The 19712-nt window shown below is 40.7% G+C and overlaps 1 protein-coding gene across 3 annotated transcripts in view; it reads right to left on the reverse strand.

Moving 5' to 3' along the window:
- The window catches only part of LOC122798656 (leucine-rich repeat and fibronectin type III domain-containing protein 1-like protein), a 4504452-nt gene that overhangs the window by 2265432 nt on the left and 2219308 nt on the right, over positions 1 to 19712 (reverse strand). For all 3 annotated transcript variants that reach the window (XM_044067745.1, XM_044067758.1, XM_044067750.1), the window contains exon 4: positions 19120 to 19205. The gene's annotated coding sequence lies outside the window, so the exon portion shown is untranslated. The remainder of the gene's footprint in view (positions 1 to 19119; positions 19206 to 19712) is intronic.

Below are 19712 nucleotides of genomic sequence, written 5' to 3' on the forward strand. Positions count from 1 at the left end.
CCTCTTTTCATCATTCTTTACAAGCTAATTCTTTATTTTCAGTAAGTACTGCTTGATTTGTTTCTGACTTCAGACTATCTGCCTATATACTTCATCCTTAAATTTTCAGGGTCTACGTATTAGTTACCCCCTCAAGTGTTTGGCAGTACTCTGTACAGACTCAGACACCCTGAGTAACATTTTTCCTGTAAAAGCGCAATTGAAATTTCTCCAATACCTAGTTGCACACAAGACAACTAGTTTGCAGCGACAAGCACTGTCCCCATAACTGCAAACTGGATAATCCTGACAGTGACTGATATTCTCAATCCAACTATCTTATCAATAAAAAAGAGTCTCTTGCCATGGATATGAACTTTCCTACTGTCTCCATTACCAGCTTTGTGGATATGGGCAACCGGTGGCAATGTAGAAATTGCCTAAAGTTTACTGACGACCAGTTAATTCTCAAAAAACTGATATGGTATGTGAGAGCTGTATTTACACAGTCACTGGAGGCAAAGCTCTCACATAAAAGTACTTCTAATGTCAATAAGGTTGTCAGTAGTACACACACAACACCCATCACGCACAATTCAAAGCAGACATATTGACCCACATATGCTGAGGCAATTAAATGTAACCTTCCTAAACCACAAAGAAATCCTAGATGAAGTGCACATAACAAATACACTCAACAGCCCGAAATGCACTTTTTCAAAACAATACCCACATCAACACATATAGGTACATCTCCTGAAGCCTCTACCTCTAAGCTCATAAGGCAAGCCAAAATACAATCCAACATTCTAGTCATTGGCGATGCCATCATGAGACACACTGGTGTCCCTCTCAGCAGGCTGAGTAAGGAGAAAGTCATGGTCAGTTGCTTATCAGTGGCAAGGATCCACCACATTACACATGCACTCAGGTCATTGGACTACAATTACCAATATGACTCAGTAATAGTCCATGTGGTAGTAAATGACCTGAGCTATATCTCCCCAGACTATATGAAGAGAGACATCATGGAGTTCTTAGAATATTTGGCTTAGGCAGGTATGAGCCTAGCATTGAGCAGAATTTTACTTTCTCCAAGGATGATGCCACAATAAGAACAAAAGATAATTGACTTTAATAATTGGCTTGGTTTCTGGTGTCATTCTAAGGGGGTGCAATATTTGTCAGCATGGAAGAAGATGGTCAACAGACCATGCTGCTTTGCCAGGGATGGTCTGCACCTCTCCCTTCTAGGCTTTTGAATATTAGCTAAAACATTGTCTTCCCCCATAGTACCTTTTTTAGGCAATGCCAAACTGAAAGTATTTCTGACATAGCAAATCAAAACCAAGAAAATTTAAAGGTATAACTTCTCAATGGTAGGAGTCTAAACAAAAATGCAACTTCCTAGAAGCTCTCTTTACTCTACAGAATGCTGACATATGTGCGGTCAATGAGACATGGTTTAAAGCTGCTGAAAGCACACCGACAGTGCAAGGTTATAATGCCTTCCACACATTCAGGCCAACTACTTCACAAGCAGGGACTAAAGGTGGAGGTGTCTCTACTTACATCAAAAATAAATGTGTCTGTATTAGAACATCGAAGTTTCATAACTTTGAATGTTCTAACATCGACCACTATTCAGCAAACACTGACAACACTGAACATGCAGAACAGCAAATTTTTTCCTAGGGAAAACATTTGCTGTTCCGAAACACATGCACACAACACAAACACATCAAACAAACAGCAATCTACACACATACACTTAAAATCTTACAGATAGCCCTACACTAAACTGTACAAACACCACTAACTATCCACTTACCTTAACCCAAACTCTAATGCTAAGGTCCGTCACTATCGCACACTCACCTCACCCATGCCCTAACCCTAACTCACCTACCCCACCCTAACCCTCATGTCCACATAATCGCACACATACCTAACTTGCGCCCTAACCCTAACTCACCTAACCCGCCCTAACCCTCACGTCCACACAATTGCACACATACCTAACCTGCACCCTAACCCTAACTCACCTAACCCATGCCCAATCGCACACTTACCTGAACCCGGCCCGTAACTTTCCACCACAGCTCTGAAAATAGCGAAAAGACAGAAACGAACAACTGAATTCTTTCCCTGGGAAAAAATTCATTTTTCTGTCGTTCCGTTATTTTCAGCGTTTGCTGAATAGGGGTCGATGTTAGAACATTCAAAGTTGTGAAACTTCAATGTTCTAATATAGACCCAAAATAAATATACTTCAAGGCTGGCCAAACAGGACAATGCACTTGAATTGCTCCATGTTCAAATCACCATAGGCAAAATCCAATTCCACTTCCTTGCAAGCTATAAGTCTCCCTCTATGACCCAGGAAACCCATACAATGTATTTAAACTTATTAGAAACACTAACTATCCAACCCAATACCATATTCATGGGTGACTTTTATTATCCCACTATTAACTGGGAATCCTATACAACACTAAATGTACATGCACAGAGAGTTCTGGATTTTGTAAACACAAACTCACCAGACCAGATAGTCAATACACCAACCAGGGGTGCAACCATACTAGATCTGGTCCTCACTAATATGGGAAAGTGCTGCACACCTCCAATTTCTTCCCTGGTAAGTTTGGAGCACAAAATGGTCTCCTTGAAGTAAAAATAAAACCTGGACCTCCAGCTAAGCCTGGACTATTTAGTAACTATTCTTAGGCTAACCTCTGGCTATTAAGTTAGAACCTGGGAAAATGACAAGCCCCCATAAACCCTGATTACACTGCTGCCTATGCAGAACTGTTCACAGAAATCCTGTACAAGCATGTTAATAGCTCTATAGAAGCACCGATATCCACCAGGAGGAAGTACAGAACTAAGTCAGAAAACAAGCCACCCTGGTGGAATCATAAAATCAATAGGCTGTATAACAGGAGGAAGAAAATCATGGCAGAAATTAGGAGGTACAGCACCCAGCAGGATAAAAGCACTTTCATCAAACTAAACAAACAACTCGGAGGACAAATAAAGTCTACCGAAGCCATATTTGAGGTAAGTTTGGCCTCCCAGACCAAGGACAACCACAAAGCATTCTTTACCTATATCCGCAACCTCAAAGGCAATACACAGTTGTGTGCCGAGCTCATTGTAAATGGAGCCACCTATACTGAGCCAGAAGATATAGCAAACCTTCTGGTAGAAAAATTCAGCTTCAACTTCCCCGCTCTTTGCCCCTCAACCTTCCCTCAGGAAATATCATCAAATATACCTCCCCCTACTATCACTAGGGAACAGGTCCTTAATGCTCTGTCTAAGACCAAGAACACTGTATCAATGGGCCCAGACAATATCCCAGTATGCTTTTAAAAAGAATGACACATGATCTATCAGGGCCTCTGAAAATACTGTTTAACTGTAGCCTCCAAACAGACTTTGTGCCTCATGAATGGAGAAAGGCAACAGTCATGTCTCTGCACAAAGGTGGGCCACCTACAGACCCTGGAAACTACAGACCCATGAGTCTCACCAGTCTTATATGTAAAGCCATGGAAAGAATTATCATGGATATGATCAACAGAAATGTAGTAAACCTCCAGACACTGAACCCAACCCAGTTTGGTTTTGTAAAGGGCAGATCATGTCTACTCAAGTCTGGTGGACTTCTTTGAGAAGGTCATCAAAGCAATGGATGAGGGCAAAATTGTTCACACTGCCTACCTTGACCTGGCCAAGGCATTTCACACAACACCGAACTCAGGCATTGTTGACAAACTCAGGAGGTTATGTACAGACCAGTATGCCACCCGGTAGATAGTGAACTGACTCACAGACAGGACCCAGGAAGTTATAATTGGAGAGTCCACCTCTACAAAGAGGCCAGTCACAAATGGAGTCCCCAAGGGATCAGTCCTTGGACTGCTCCTTTTTAGCATTTACATCTCAAAAGTCAAGGCAAGTGTCTGTGGTTTTTGGCTGACTAAATGTGCAGATGATTGCAAATTAGGAGCTGTCACTGAATCTCACACTCACACAAATGTTCTCCAGGAGAGGCTGACACAGACAAACAACTGGTGTCAGAGCCATGGACTAAAACTAAACGCCAAGAAATGCACAATACTATTCTTTCAGAAGTCATCTATCCCTGGTAACTATCATATTGACAACACACCCCTTAGAGTTGACCCAGTAGTCAGGGACTTAGGGACACACATAGATAGCAATCCAGTCTTTGACCATCACGTGTCTACAGTGGTGAGGAAATCATTCTACGTTGTGCAACTTATAACAAAGGTATGGCATCTAAGTCCAAGGAAGTCATTGTTCTACTGTATTCGGCATTCATCAGACCTATCATTGAGTACAATGCCTCCTTTTGTATGTACTTACCAGGCATATCCAACAAATGGAATGTCCACAGAGGTTCCTCTCTAAAGGAATACAGGTCACAAGTAAAATGTCCTATGCTGACCTCCTCAAGGCCATATCCCTATATTCTGTCTCCTTCAGGCTTTTGAGGGGAGATCTATGCTTGGTATACAGGGCATTGTCAGATCCCACTCTCATGGACCTCCTGCATATCCACAAAAGAAACAACCCCAGAATTATCCATTCTAAAGACTTAAACCTTGCCTGTGATATAAATTGGACCTGCTGGTAAGTATGTATCCCAGAGATTACCCCATATATGGAGCAGGCTCCCCATCCATGTGAAGCAGAGTTCCTCCTTAACCCAATTCAAGTGCAACCTGGACAATTGGATGAGAAAATGAAAATTCAACCCTGGTTTGGCACCTATGTCTCTAATGGACACAGGTGACCTGTAAATGGTTCATCTCCCAGGCTTACACTTATCAAGGGTATCAGAACTTGTCAGAGATTTTGGGATGCTTGGCTAGGCTTAAAAAGGCCCTTGTGGCTGGTAGCCTAGTCCACACTTATAAACCCATGAATGTGGTGCAAACTAAAGATGACACCATAGTTTCTTGGAATAAAAGACATATCCAATTTGTTCTTGATGTTTGTCAACTTGAATACAGTGTTTCAGAAAACCAGCTGAAAGCCAAGAATAACCAGAATGCTGTCTGAGAATTGTGTTCTACCTCAACTGAATATTAGAAAGAAGGGTGGCCATTTGAGTTTGACTAATTGTAATGCCAGACCATGTGGTATACTGCGACCGCAATCAAGTATCACGATCCCTTCTCCTGATTTTCTTAACTCTGTTTTACTTAGTGACTGTAAAAGTTGCAATGCATGTTATGACAATATGTTTCAAAGTTTTCCTTTTGCAGGCTCTCAACCTAGTTCCAGCTTCAGATTGAATAGTCCCCATATTTATAGAAGTGGTGGAATCATTTGTATCCCTCACTATCATCAATTGTGTGACAGGTTCACTAAGACCGTTACAGAACCAGTGCCTTTCAAAGTGTTTTATTTATTAATATATTGTGCTTGTATGCTTTTGTAGTATCAATGCAGTGTGTTAAAGGTGGGGTACATTGGTTGTGCATCCCCATACTTCATAACTTTAAAAAATGTGATTTTTGTTTTCTTATTAAGGAGAAATGTGATGTTAAGTGTTATAACACTGCAAAAATGCATGCATATATTGTGTATATGTATATACTGTGATTGCCCTTTTAAAATGAATGAGTGTTGTAACTCTTTGCAGATGTAACCTAAGCCATAATGAATTGTCTATCTCCTATACTCTACCTCCCCTACATCTCCTACTAGCCATTCTTACTTTCCTTTCTTGTTTCCAAACTCCTATACAACTAGATCCTACCCACTTTAAATAAGCATCTGCCTATTAACTCATTTTGCTCTAAGCAGCTTAAATAATATTGTAACTAGTCACATTTCTTCTGCTAATTGTTTAAAACCTTAACAACTCACATACTTGTCTGCCAATTGTTAATACTCTGTATAACTGAATTGCCTGAGGAGCGTTTTTCTCTCCGGGTCTCTGCTTGGAAGATCCTATAGCTGATTGTTACTACTATGTTACTAAAATTTAATAAATTGTTTTCTAGTCCTGAGGAGCTTTTCTCCCTGGGTCTCTGCTAAAAATGAGCCAAAAGCTCAGCCAGACTAACTCGGTTAACAAATGTAAAATAAATAAAATAAAAAGAAATACATTGCAATGTCTAAACTGTAGTCATTAGGGTGTGGGATGTTGAAGTGTTACAAGTTTCATGTTTGCTGAAATGAATGCTTAATACTGACATTTCTGACTTAACCGTTGAAGAAGATAAAGCAATGTCCATAAACAAATTCTGACATCCCCCAAATCAGTATCATGTGACAGAATTATTTTTCCCACAACATAATGATGATTCAAAACTCCTGAATTTATATATCTATTATATGATTCTTAGGTCTCATTTTTTTATTTGCTACTTTTTCATTTGACAAGATTCAAATGGTATTCATTGTGGACTTATCTGTGGGTTATTGTTTTACAATATAATAATATTTCTTCTTCTGTTCTTTATTTTATTATTTTCAGTTCTGCCTGAGAGGGATAAACCTACTCGGTCCCTTTTAGTAAGAAACCTTCTTGGCACTAGAGGACCTTTTTGCAGGATTCTAAATTATTTCAGCCTGTTACAGAGTCACATCATATTGAAGCCTTGCAGGAGCCTCTCTGTTTTGCTATTTTCACAAACAGTGCATATCATATAATCATGGTAAATTAACTCTGCAGATATCTCCATGAATAAAACATGTTATGTAATTGTGGAGCATCAATTCTGCAAAAATATAGATGTTAAGTTGTCTATCTCGCCTTCTTCTTGCTGGATGGGTTCGGAGCCGACCTCGGCTCCGACTCGGCCACTCTAAAAGCTCGAGAGTTGGTTCCACCGGCTCGAGGCTCCCCTTATATCCCACAATGCTAGGCGAGAGTTACCTCAGATCTCGTTTGCCGCTACAGCGATCGAGGTGTTGGTGTTTCTACCGGCTTGTTGGTAAGTGTATTTCTGTAAAATTAGAATACTTAAACCCCTGTATTTTTAAGTTTAACTACTTTTCCCTTAGTTTAGTGGATTTCTACCCCTGTTTTTCGGAAAATCCCGTTTTTTTCCCACAAGAACTTTAAAGTTCTCTCTCGGGCCTTCTGGCCTTTCCCCATTCCCTAGTGGTGTGTGTGTGTTGCTCTTAATTAAAACTTTTAGTTAATTGTTTTATTTTTGAGTTTAAAAATAAGATTAGTGTAATCAGTGTGTTTGACTGAGTGTGTGTGGTTACACTTTCTTGTCTAGGATGTCTAAAGACACAAAGGTCTCAGGCTTCAAGAAGTGTGATGCGTGCTGTCAGAAAATGTCTCTGACAGATGGTCACACTTCTTGTGTCTACTGCCTGGGGCCTTTGCACCTGCAGGACTCCTGTGCTGTATGCCACGGCTTCAGCCCCAGGGTCCTGCAGGAAAGAAAGAACAAGTTGATCCTAAGGGGTCTACTTAAGCCTGAGGATTCCCTTTCTGTCTCTGGGAAGCCCTCCAAGGCTTCTAGGTCCTCGGCTCCAGCTACTGAGCCGAGACCTAAAATTACAAAACCTATGTCTGCATCGGCTCCGGCTGGAGCCGATGAGTCTACAGCTTCTGTGGTTCCCTCGGCTCCGGCTGGAGCCGAGGTAGAAATTCCCTTGTCGGTTCCGACCAGACCTTCGGAGCCGACATCTAGGAAGAGATCTAGGTCACCATCCCTTGGCTCCGTTCATTCGGCTCCAGGATCTCCTCTGCTGTCTGAACGGAGCCATAAATCTCACTCCTCTAGGTCATCGAGGCTGTCGGATCATGACCTTCAGAGGGTAGTGAGTCGACTTCTTAAGTCCGAGGCACTGGCCCAAATGCTTCAGAGCCCGACTCATCAGTCGATGCCTGCCCCTGTCCATCAATATGTTCCTCCTCCGACTCCGTTGAGCTCGGAGCCGGGACATTTCGGAACCGAGACTGTGGTAGCGTCGGAGCCGATACAGATGTCTTCGGCTCTGTCGTCGGCTCCGATTTTTTCTTTCGAAGAATCTCGGCGCCGAGCTTCCCTCGTCGGCTCCGAGGGGGTGAGTGGCATCGGACCCTTGTCCGACCCCGCTCTTCCTCTCGGAGCTTCGGCGCTGGTGAGTTCTGCTCCGACATCGGCCTCGGAGCCATCACTGTCGGTGCCGAGGGAGGTTCTCAGCTTCTCGGAGCGGGGACCTCTGGCTTTGCCTGACAGGGGTGCATTCGAGGTCATGCAGAGTGTGTTAGAGCCTGGCTCTACTCCACAGTCAGCTCCATCCGCCCCTCCCTCTACGGTGCCTCAGGTCAAGTCGACTCACTCCCTCATCCCGGACCGCAGAGAGCCAGCTCCTCAGGAACCCCCTGTGGGGATTTCATCCTCTTCCGAGGCCTCTCCTGATTTGGCAGAAGAGCCCCCTCGGAAGAGGAAGTGTAAGAGGAAACACATTGACTCACCTGAGTCCATCACATCTGACACAGATTTAGATGATTCCGAGGGTTCCCCCCGTTCCCCTTCTGAAGATGTCTCCTTTGCAGACATTCTCGAAATCCTCAAACAGAGGGGAAATTGGCCAGCCCTTAACCCTTCGGAGGATGAATCTGTGTACCTTGAGGCGTTTGGCTCTCGTCCTTCCACCTCCTGGGTGTCTCCCCCCTTTGACCCCCTCATGCAGGTGGCAGCTAAAAAGGCATGGACGGCTCCTGATTCAGTGGACCCCACTCCCAGGAGACCCTCAAAATTCATAACGGCACCAGCAGACAAACAGTTCTTAACAAAAGGAGTCTCTGTGGATGCTATGGTGGTAGCTGCTGCCACTAAGAAGGAACTAGCTGATCCTTCAGTACCTGTCCATCCACCTAACAAGGAATCTAGGTCCATGGACAGGTACGGGAAGCGGATGTTCTCGTCAGCGACATTTGCTATGAGTTCGCTGAACTACCTGTGCCATTTTACTCGTCTTCAAAGGGACTTGATTAAAGAAGCGAGTGACATGTTGAAGGACCCTACAGCTGCGGGTTTTCAAGATAAGATGAACACTCAGCTGGCTACCCTTAACTCCATAGCCAACTCCTCCATGCGCCGCCTTTCTTATGCGGCTGATGGAGCGAGTAGGGCCGCAGGGACGGGTGTGGCCTTACGTAGGCATGCCTGGATGTGGCTATGCAATTTTGCGGACCCCTTCAAGACGTCTTTCACTAATTCCCCGTTTGATGGATCATCTCTCTTTGGTCCTCAAGTGAAAGAAACCTTGACTAGGTGCGAGACTGATGGCAAGACTCTTTCTGCCGTCGGAGTCCATTTTTCTACTCCTTCTAGGCCTTACCCCAAAGGCCAGAAAAGTGGGAAAATGTGGTTCCGTAAACAATCTCAAGGGACTTCGCCTGACGCACAAAGTCGTTTTCCCGCCAGAGGCAGAGGCGGGAATAACAATGGTAGACGTCGCCCTCGAGGCAGGGGGGCTCCGCAGAACCAGGGCAATCGAGAAGCCTTCTCTGATAAGCCTTTTCAGCATCCCTGAGGTGTTGCCCGACTGCCCACCTTTGGAGGCATTCGGGGGAAGATTGTCACTGTACCCAGAAGCCTGGCTATCCCTGACTCAAGACAAATGGGTACAGTCCGTCATTTCCGAAGGCTATTCTATCCCCTTTCTTCGCATTCCGAACCAATCAAAAAAATCCCTTCCAGATGTTCCACCCGCTCAAAGGGATCTAGCAGTTTTGGAAATTTCAAAGCTGCTTGCAAAAAGAGCAATTCAACCAGTTCCAGCAGACCAGCAAGGATCCGGAATCTACTCAAGGTTCTTTTTAGTTCCAAAGAAAACAGGGGACTGGAGACCAATTTTGGATCTCAGTATCTTGAACAGATCAGTCAAGAAAACAAGATTCCGGATGGTCACGCTGCAGTCCATCCTTCCCCTATTGGGAAAAGAAAACTGGATGTGCTCTATAGACCTTCAGGATGCGTACTATCACATAAAAATGAACAGACGCTCCAGAAGATTCCTCCGCTTCAGGCTGGGAACCAGTCATTTTCAATTCAGGGCCCTGCCCTTTGGTCTCACCACTGCCCCCCGGGTGTTTACCAAATGCATAGCAGTGGTAGCTTCTCACCTGAGACGTCAAGGATTCCAGGTGTTTCCATATTTGGACGACTGGCTCCTCACAGCTCCCACCAAGCATCTCCTTCTGATGGCCAGGGATTACACCTTTCGCATTTGTCAAAAGTTAGGCATTTCAATAAATTGCGAAAAGTCTGTTTTGTCGCCTTGTCGTACTATTACCTTCATAGGCGCAAATCTAGACACAGTAGACATGTCTGCGAGACTAACAGTTCTGGAGATGAGAGCAGTGCTTTTAGCGTTGCAAGCCCTTCAAGACTCTCTTCCCTTGGGAACGATTGCAATCCAGACAGACAATATATCTGTAGTGTGGTACATCAACAAACAAGGCGGAACCAGGTCCTACCCCCTCTGTCGAGAAGCACTCAGATTGTGGCAATGGGCGATTTCTTCTCAGCGGTTTCTGATAGCAACGCACATCCCCGGGAAGTCCAATCAAATCGCGGACAAGTTGAGCAGAGCTATCCTCATGCCTCATGAGTGGTCTCTGAAAGACTCTGTTGTGAGAGAAATTTTCCTCAAGTGGGGTCAGCCTTGCTGCGATCTTTTTGCTACTCCCCAAAACAGCAAGTGCAGAGATTATTTCACTCTATTCCCTTTACCAGGCCAACCCAGCAGAGACGCTTTAGTCCAAGTTTGGCCCCGGGGACTTCTGTATGCATTTCCTCCCTTCCCACTAATCTCTCAGGTGATACAGAAAGCTATCGCTCAGAAGGCCTCATTGATCCTCATTGCTCCTTACTGGCCTCGACAGGTGTGGTTCCCCTTTCTGCATCAATTTCTATTGGAGCGACCTTGGCATCTGGACCTAGTTCCAGATCTTTTGATCCATCAGTCGGGTCAGTTACATCGCTCCCTCCCTTCTCTGAACCTCACTGCTTGGTTCCTCCAGTTCCAACCTTAGCCAGGCTTCCTCAATTATCTCACTCTGTTCGAGATATTTTGATAGCTTCCCATAAATCTTCCACTCGGAAGATTTATTTGAGTAAGTGGAAACGCTTCACATATTGGGCTCAAGGAAGGGACATAGATCCTTTCACTGCTTCCATCCAAATAGTCCTTGATTTTCTAGCTGAACTCTTCCATGCAGGTTCATCTCCCTCTACTCTTAAAGTTCAATTGGCAGCTATTTCTAATTTTCATGTGGGTATTTCTGAGTCTGCCTTAATGTCCCACAAGCTTTGCAAAGCCTTTTTGAAAGGAGTTTTTCTTCTCAGACCTCCTATAAGAAATCCTCCTTCTCCTTGGGACCTAAATTTAGTTCTTACTTCCTTGATTCTTCCCCCTTTCGAACCTGCAGCCTCCTGTTCTTTAAAATTGCTATCATGGAAGACTCTCTTTCTGGTAGCTATTACTTCAGCTAGAAGAGTTTCAGAACTTCAAGCACTCAGCTGTCGACCTCCTTATCTATTGTTTCATAAGGACAGGGTATCCTTACGAACAAACCCATCCTTTTTGCCTAAGGTGGTCTCGACGTCAAATCTAAATCAAAGCATTGACCTCCCTGTCTTTTTTCCAGAATATTCCAATAGGTCTGAACAGAAATTACACTGGCTAGATGTTCATCGTCAGTTGAGGTACTATTTGGATAGGACAAAACAATTCAGAAAATCTGACCAGCTGTTTGTCTCCTATGCAGAAGGCAGAAAGGGACTTTCAGTTTCAAAGGTATCATTATCTAGATGGCTAACATCTCTGATTTCCCTTGTATATGAAATTAGACACCAAAAGCTACCTAATAAACCTAAGGCCCATTCCACCAGAGCTTTGGCTACTTCTTTAGCCTTCCAAGACAGACTGCCTATTGACACCATTTGTGCAGCGGCTACTTGGGCTTCTCCTCACACTTTCATTTCTCATTATAAGTTGGATTTAGCTTCTAGGCATAGAGCTAACTTTGGTTCCACTGTTCTCAGGAGTCTGTTCCGTTAGGCCACCGGGACAAGGTGCTAGGGACGGTCCCATCCAGCAAGAATGAAGGCGAGATAGACAACTTAACATATAGAAGTTATGTTCTTACCATAACGTTCCATGTTAGTTGTCTTCTTCTCGCCTTCTTCTTGCGTCCCACCCTCCTTCCCCCTGGCCTGGACAGACCTAGAGGAGTTGTGATTGTGACCTCTCTTTCTACCACCTCTTTACTTAGGCATATGCTGCTTTGCATATTTCCTGAATCAGGATGTAGGTCACCCTTCTTTTCCCTGTTGTTAGAGGTGGACTCTGTTATAGTTATTCTGTTACTATTATAAGCTGGGGTTAGCTTACAAACGAGATCTGAGGTAACTCTCGCCTAGCATTGTGGGATATAAGGGGAGCTTCGAGCCAGTGGAACCAACTCTCGAGCTTTTAGAGTGGCCGAGTCGGAGCCGAGGTCGGCTCCGAACCCATCCAGCAAGAAGAAGGCGAGAAGAAGACAACTAACATGGAACGTTATGGTAAGAACATAACTTCTATTTTCAGACTTGGTTAAAAGTTCTATTGCCCTTTTACCTCCCTGACCCACTGTGCTCCCACTCTCATCTGTTTATTGCAGTATTACAGAATATATTTTGTTTCTGGTAAATGCAGATTGGAATTCCATGACAGTGATAGGAAGATCTGCTGTAGACCTTGCCAGAGAATCAGAATAGAACCCAATGAAAAATTAAACAGCTGCAAGTGTGTTATCCATTTACAAAGGTTGATAATGTAAACACAGACCACAGTGTCTATCAATCAGTCAGTGCAGCTCAAGAATTCCAGCTGAGTATCCATCCACTAACAAATAAATGACCATACCAAACAGGAAACATACATGTAGTACAATGAATGTTCTTCATATAAAACACTGTATGGCCTCAGAGTGATAGTCGGGCTGCAGTGTCTTATGCCGTAGAATAAAATAAAATATAATAATTGTCCTTAACACAATACCTCATGTGCCATGTTTTAGTTAACATAAAGTATGGGAATAATCAGTTAAATATCTTAATACAGGTACTTAAATATATTATTACAGGTCTAGCATGCATTTCATAGGGGAACACAGTATACTCATTATTATACAATGACTGGCCATTAATATTAAAAAACGAGCACAATGATTGGTCAGCCCAACCAGCTTACTCATTGTAAATTGAGCATGTACCGATGGAAAAAAGTCTGGTTGCCCACACTTTCATCTGTTAATATATGTTACAGAAATTCTACTTTTTTTATTTAAAAAAAAATAAATAAACTTTACAAAACCAGACACTTCAAAAGAATGAGACAGAGAGGACAGAGAAAATACAAGGATAATCAGGTACATTATGCAAAACTAGAGAAATATACCTGATCATCCTTATATTTTCTCTATCATGTCTCTTCCATATTTTGAAAGTCTGCTGATTTTATTCTTTTTTAATTACAAACAAACAAACAAACAAACAAACAAAAAGCAATGCAGATCTTCCTTTTTCTGTTGACTCCTTTACATAGTAACTGATGTATTGTGTAAGCGGGGAATGCAAGTCCCATTTGCATGAGCAGTACATCAAGAAAGGCCCAGGATACCAGGAAAAAGGGTGGAAGAGCAGCATACTGCCATAATATAAGGACATTATTGAAGAAAAGTAAGTAACATGTTTCTTAAATAATATCATTGTATAATAGCAATAACCCATGGCAGTTGTGGTTAATTCTGAACTACTTACAATTGTCTTTGTTTGGTCACTCAGGCTTTGCCTTCATGAGCAAACCTCACCAACCATGGATAAATCCAGCATTACCCACACCCAGCCATGGGTTTTTGCTATATGACACCTCACTGAAAAACAGAAAACTGGGATCAGAAGTTGATTAATTTAGAGTGATGTTCCTTACTGCCAGCAGGCTGGATCACTGTTGCTGGGATATGTGTAAAATAAAATTAAATGTGAAAAATTAATTCCCGCTGAATAGAAAAAGCACCCTTTTATATTTCTTGTTCAGCTGAAGTTATTTTTTTTTATTTAAGGTGCTTAATCATTCATGGAATGAAATGCCACAGATTTGTTGCTGTAATTAAGTTACAGTAAGAAGTCCTTGGTGTGGTCTGCCTTTCAAGTGCTATAAACTTAAATGGGAAAATGAGGTTTACACCACAAGCACTACAGGTGTGATTAACACCACTTGTCATTTAGCTGTGTTGGTGTTAATGTGTTAAGAATGTATATGTTTATCTCCTTGAAGAATTGTCTAAGACAAGGTGCCCTTACCTTAAACTCTGTCAACCAACCTTCCAGAATTGCAGTAATAACAGTTGCATTACTAAAAGACAGTCAATATTGTTTGCACTCCAGTGAAACCCAAGGATGACCAGTAAGTGATATAAAAAGGAGAATTCCATTTCATTTTGAAGATAGCCTTCCTTAATATTATTCCATTAGCACCATATTTCTGCAGAACATTGAAGAATTAACTGAACAACAGCAGTCATTTTTATATACTTATATATGTATTTACAACCTAGATTTTTTTATTTGATAATGCATGCTGTGCAGTTTTAATAATAATAACATATATAAGCTGGGTATATATAATTTACATTTAGGAACTGTATCTCTGAGCAGAGAAATATAACAGCTGGCCCTACAACTTGCAATATACTTAGGAAGGGGGTGGTAACTTCCTGCAAATTTAAGCAGGATACTGGTGGAGACAAGTGTTTGCTTTTGACCAACCTTATGGTGCTAATAAAGTTGCATTTTAAATTCATTCTGCCTGCAACCTTATGTTGAACCAGAACTCCACATGCATACATGACTATTGCATTATAGCATGCCTAAGTAATTGCAAATCATCTGCATGAAATGCTGGGACAAACACCTCTGTTGTCTTCATTGCCTGAACAATTCAGTAGAACAGGGGTTAAGAATTAATGTTATCTGTGTGATTAAGTGATATTCATTTCCTAACAAAGTTGTGAATGGGTTTACCCTGCTGCTGATCTAACAAGCAACATGTAGCCCTAACAGAACTTAAATGTAGTGAAAGCCTTCTGAGAGACTATGAGATATTTAGCATGCTTCATAGATTCTGGCCCACTAGATGCATCTGCAAAGGGCTTACAAGTATCACAAGCATCTTTGCTATGCAAAGCAGGACCTAAGGCCCATGAAAAGTAGGTGCATCCAGTTAAAAATCTGGATATCTAATTAGAATATAATTTGAATACCAGATAGCACATAACCCTTCCTACCTCTAGTACAAATGTAAGATATTACTCAGAAACACATTAACAAAATATAGAGAGATAAAATGATAGGAAAATAATAGCACATTACCAAAGAGACTGGAAAATTTGTAGACTTAGTAATGAACTCTGTTGCAAAATTCTACAACACAAGGTCTTTTTATTTTTGCTTCTGATAAAGGGGGATGTAAGATGTGTATCCACTTTTTTTAAGGTATTGTTGCCACTAGTATGTTGGTCATGTAGGGTAATTTTCTGTGTACCAGACAGCTTCAAAAATTACATTTGATGAGGAGGATCCAGAAAACTGTGTAAAGAGGTAAATCAAATGTGAAAATAAGGGCATGCCTCCAAAAATAGGGACTGTGCATGAGTAAATCAGGCCTAAAAATAAGAATGCTCCCCAAAATAGGGACAGTTGAGAGCTCTTCTACTATGCGATCAGGGATATACTTAAACAATGAATCTCAGTGGTGTTTGTACTGTAATATATTTTGCACACTAACGTAAGTAAAATATACTATGATATATACTTCAGTGGGATTTGTTGTTATTATACAATGCATTTGAGTAAAACTTAGAAATCTTTTTTAATAGATTGTATACCACAACTTTTTCTTTGGTGATGGATGGTATATTACACATTATCAGTTACTGAGCATTCTGTATGACATTGTAAATAGTCTGAGTTATGAGGATTCAGAACGATAAAGAATTATAGATAATGTGATGCAAGCATAAGGGAAATTGTGAGAGAGATGTGTGTGTGTGTCGTGTGAAATTAGAATTAAATTTATTCACAAGGAGATTAGCTACGCATCCTGAGTCTGAATGAGATGAAACACTGAAGATAACTTTGGAACAGAACTAAATTCTACTTCTCAATTTACTAATACACATGAAGAAAGCTTTGTGGTCACCCTTAGTACTTGAAGTGATTTTAAGTTTATAACTGGCTTTACACTCTCCAATTCTACATGTGACACTCTTTCTTACTGATTTTAAGTTGCTTTTAGAGTGCAGGAAAGACATTATTTTAGAAAGAGTACTTTGTTTTTTCTTTTACTTTCTGTGCATATTCTTCCATACTGGCTTATGCTTAAATTTCTTTTACAGGAAATAGGAAAGGTCTCTTTTATATAGCTATTTATAAAGGGGTAAATCTCTGATCAACCTGCTGATGCTAGGGGAGCTTTTTGAATGGGTTTGTTTAGCAAATATGCCCTTTGTGCTTATTAGGGACATCTGTAAATAGTAATAAGCTGTCTTTAATATAATTCCAAAATACTATGAGCTTTCATGGCTCATGAGGCTTGCAGTGAGGGTGAGGGCAACTACTAGGTGCTCACATTTTATTAGACAGAAAGAGACAAGTGGTGTGGAACAGGAGAGGGGGCAGTTTGCAAGGACAGGGTCATGGAGGTTAACATCACTGGTGTGCTCGGGGACAACTTGAACTAGCAACTTGGTGGTCACAATGAGAAAGAATCACTAAGCATTTTTATTGGCACAAGCACACATCTGCTGGATGATATAGGGATAAGTAAAATCTCCCATAAAATGGTGCTAAGTTTGATGGTTAACTTACTGAAATGATTTAAGCAATCAATATGCTCTGAAGGGGACACTGAAGACGACATAGAACTTGCAACGATGTGTTGGCAGTTTTGTTGAGATTTACTAGTACCCCTAAAAGTTCCAGGCTGCATTATGTACTGATTGCCAAGACAATGGTGTACATAATAAGTATGGGTATGATCTTACAGTTACTGCTTGTCCAGAGTACATAGCATGCACACTATATCACATTATTTACTAGGCTGCAATTTTTATGCCAATTCTTAGCTTGGACAGAAAAATAAAATGCTACTTATGAGTGCCTGTTTATCCATTATGACAAACTAGCTACTTGCTAGTCGGCCTTCACTGCTTCTAGAATATAAGTTAAAGTAATTTCTTGTGCATTTATAAAACAGATTACCTGATGCAACCAGTGATGCATGTACACATATTTTCTGTTCTTGATTTTACCTGTTTAGTTTACTTATTAATAAAATCATTACATGAACTTGTTTACATATTATTTTCAGCACAGATTTACATTTGTAACACTACCAAAGGTTAAGCATAAAAGCACTTTCCCTTCTTACATGGAAACATCTAAATATGCCTTAGAACACATACTAGTGTTCTTAACTGCAATGTATTCTTTTTTTCTGGGTTAATGCATAATCACAGCCATTCAGTCAACGTATTCTTTCTGCACCTGAATATTATACGGAAATGATACAATTGTTAAATGAATAACACGCAATAAATTCAATGGACCGCATGGCTTCCACATACTCTAGCTTTGGTGTGTGGAGTACATTTCTGAATCTTTTTCTGTCCTTCCCAGAAGCAGAAATTAGTGCTTCACTGCTGCAAGAGTGAAAGTAATGGGTGTTTACATATCTCTACTTAATCCTGACAAAAGACAATATTGCTTGTAACAAGAAGGAAGACCAGTCCCATAAATGGAACGCATTTGTTTTTTGCAGATCTTGAATGAAATTATTCCAATGCCTTGTACCATTATAGAGGAAATTACATATCTACAGTGAAATCATTTTCCAGTTATCATTACCATGAAATTTAATGGTCATAAAACTAAACTATTCAACTAAGTACAATTGTAAAATGAATCATGACTCAGGATTTCATATTTTTACATAGTTCTGGTCTCCTGTAGCATCCAAACTGCTGATCAGGTAATATTATATTTGTGTTGTGCATTGTGGAGTAACTAAATGAAAACTGGGAATGAATCTTTCCTGTTCTGATTTTTGTTTGTATATTTTTTTCAGCAATACTTTGTGAAGCTGTTTTAGGTATGCTGAAGATTAAACAAGCATTATTGTCAAGATTAATTGAATTTCAGTTCTGCAGTCTGTTTTTCAGATCCAAGACTATTTTGCAACAGTCAGCATTTATAGATACTATTTCCCAGCTAGAAGCATGGCTTTCATAAATCATCTCGGCTTTGATGAGGTATAGTAGAATGCATACACTGTGGTTGTGGTTAAATGAATAAGAAAGAAGATAATTTACTTGCTAAACAAAATAAACATATTGTGAGTGCAGAGTTAATTATCCTGTCAGCAGAAGGCAGCATTTTTTTTTACTTTTTTTCTTTCATTTCTCTGATATGTGTCATTTTTACTTCACCACTACAGCTAAAAGATTTTGCACGTGCATGCATTTATATCAGATTCTCTGTGGATCTGTTTTTATGATGAGGTAACACTACACTGGAAAGCTAAATCATTCTTGTTGCAACCTGTCTACCTGTTCTAAAGTGCTTCATCACATCATTTTAGCAATATTATCTTCTTGAGAAAGAAATTCAGCAATGCTACCTGACATTAGAGTATCGTTTCTAGCAGCATTAGTCTCATCTTCCCTTTATCCCATCCCAGTTGTGAATTAGGAAAAAGTTTAACATTTCAGCATCCAGAAAGATGCAGATACATTTACACCAATCATTGTCCTCTTTAGACATTCCCTTGTCATTACACTGTTCAGCAACATAAAAGTTTTATGCTTTTATGTACTTACTTGTACAGAAAATAGGGGATATTATTACAAAGTAAATTGAGAAGATATGCATCATTCAGCTGGTAATTTTAATAGTGTACCTAAGTGTCCTTCTATGAGAACAGAAGTTTGCCAGAAACTAAAGGAAAGACAAGTAGCTCTTACAGGAAAATAAATCTTTTTTTCTGTGGGGTACATTATCTGATAAGAAAAATACATTTAATTTAACACTTACATACCTCTTCGTATCCCATATACTCTTCCAGTTAGACAATGACACGCATTGCTGACAATCCTATAAAATCGAACTGGTCAGTCGCTGAAGCTGGTAAAAGAAATTGAAAAAATAAGGATATTTAGATTTTTAACATTTCTGAAACAATGTAAATGTGATATTTCTAAGATTAAGATGAAGCTATATTAACGTGTATATTGTACCAACTGATCTGATGTTATCAGTTTTCATTCTATCCTCAACAGATATGTTTGGATCTCATCCTCGGATCTGGCTTGGCCATTCCTTTAACTTGTGGCCACCAAAAAACTCTTGAGCTGCTCCCTTACCCATGATGCACCAACCCCTAACATAACTCAGATCTCGTTTGCAGCTTTCATGAATACACATAGTCATCTTGAGCTCCCAAGCAACATTGCTTTATACGATAAGTGTCTTTCTAGTTATCTTTAAAAATGTATTTTTAGTTGTCCTCCCTTCTCTTTACACTTAGTGTAGCTCCTTTTTACTATAGTTGGTACTGTTGTTTGTTTCCTTTATTTCCTGTACACCTCTTGTGTATTTCTTTGTACCATCGCTGGTATCTTTTTCTCCTTT

This window comes from Protopterus annectens, chromosome 1.part0 (genome assembly GCF_019279795.1).
Source record: "Protopterus annectens isolate FY-2018-M chromosome 1.part0, PAN1.0, whole genome shotgun sequence".
In the NCBI taxonomy this organism is placed as follows: Eukaryota; Metazoa; Chordata; order Ceratodontiformes; family Protopteridae; genus Protopterus; species Protopterus annectens.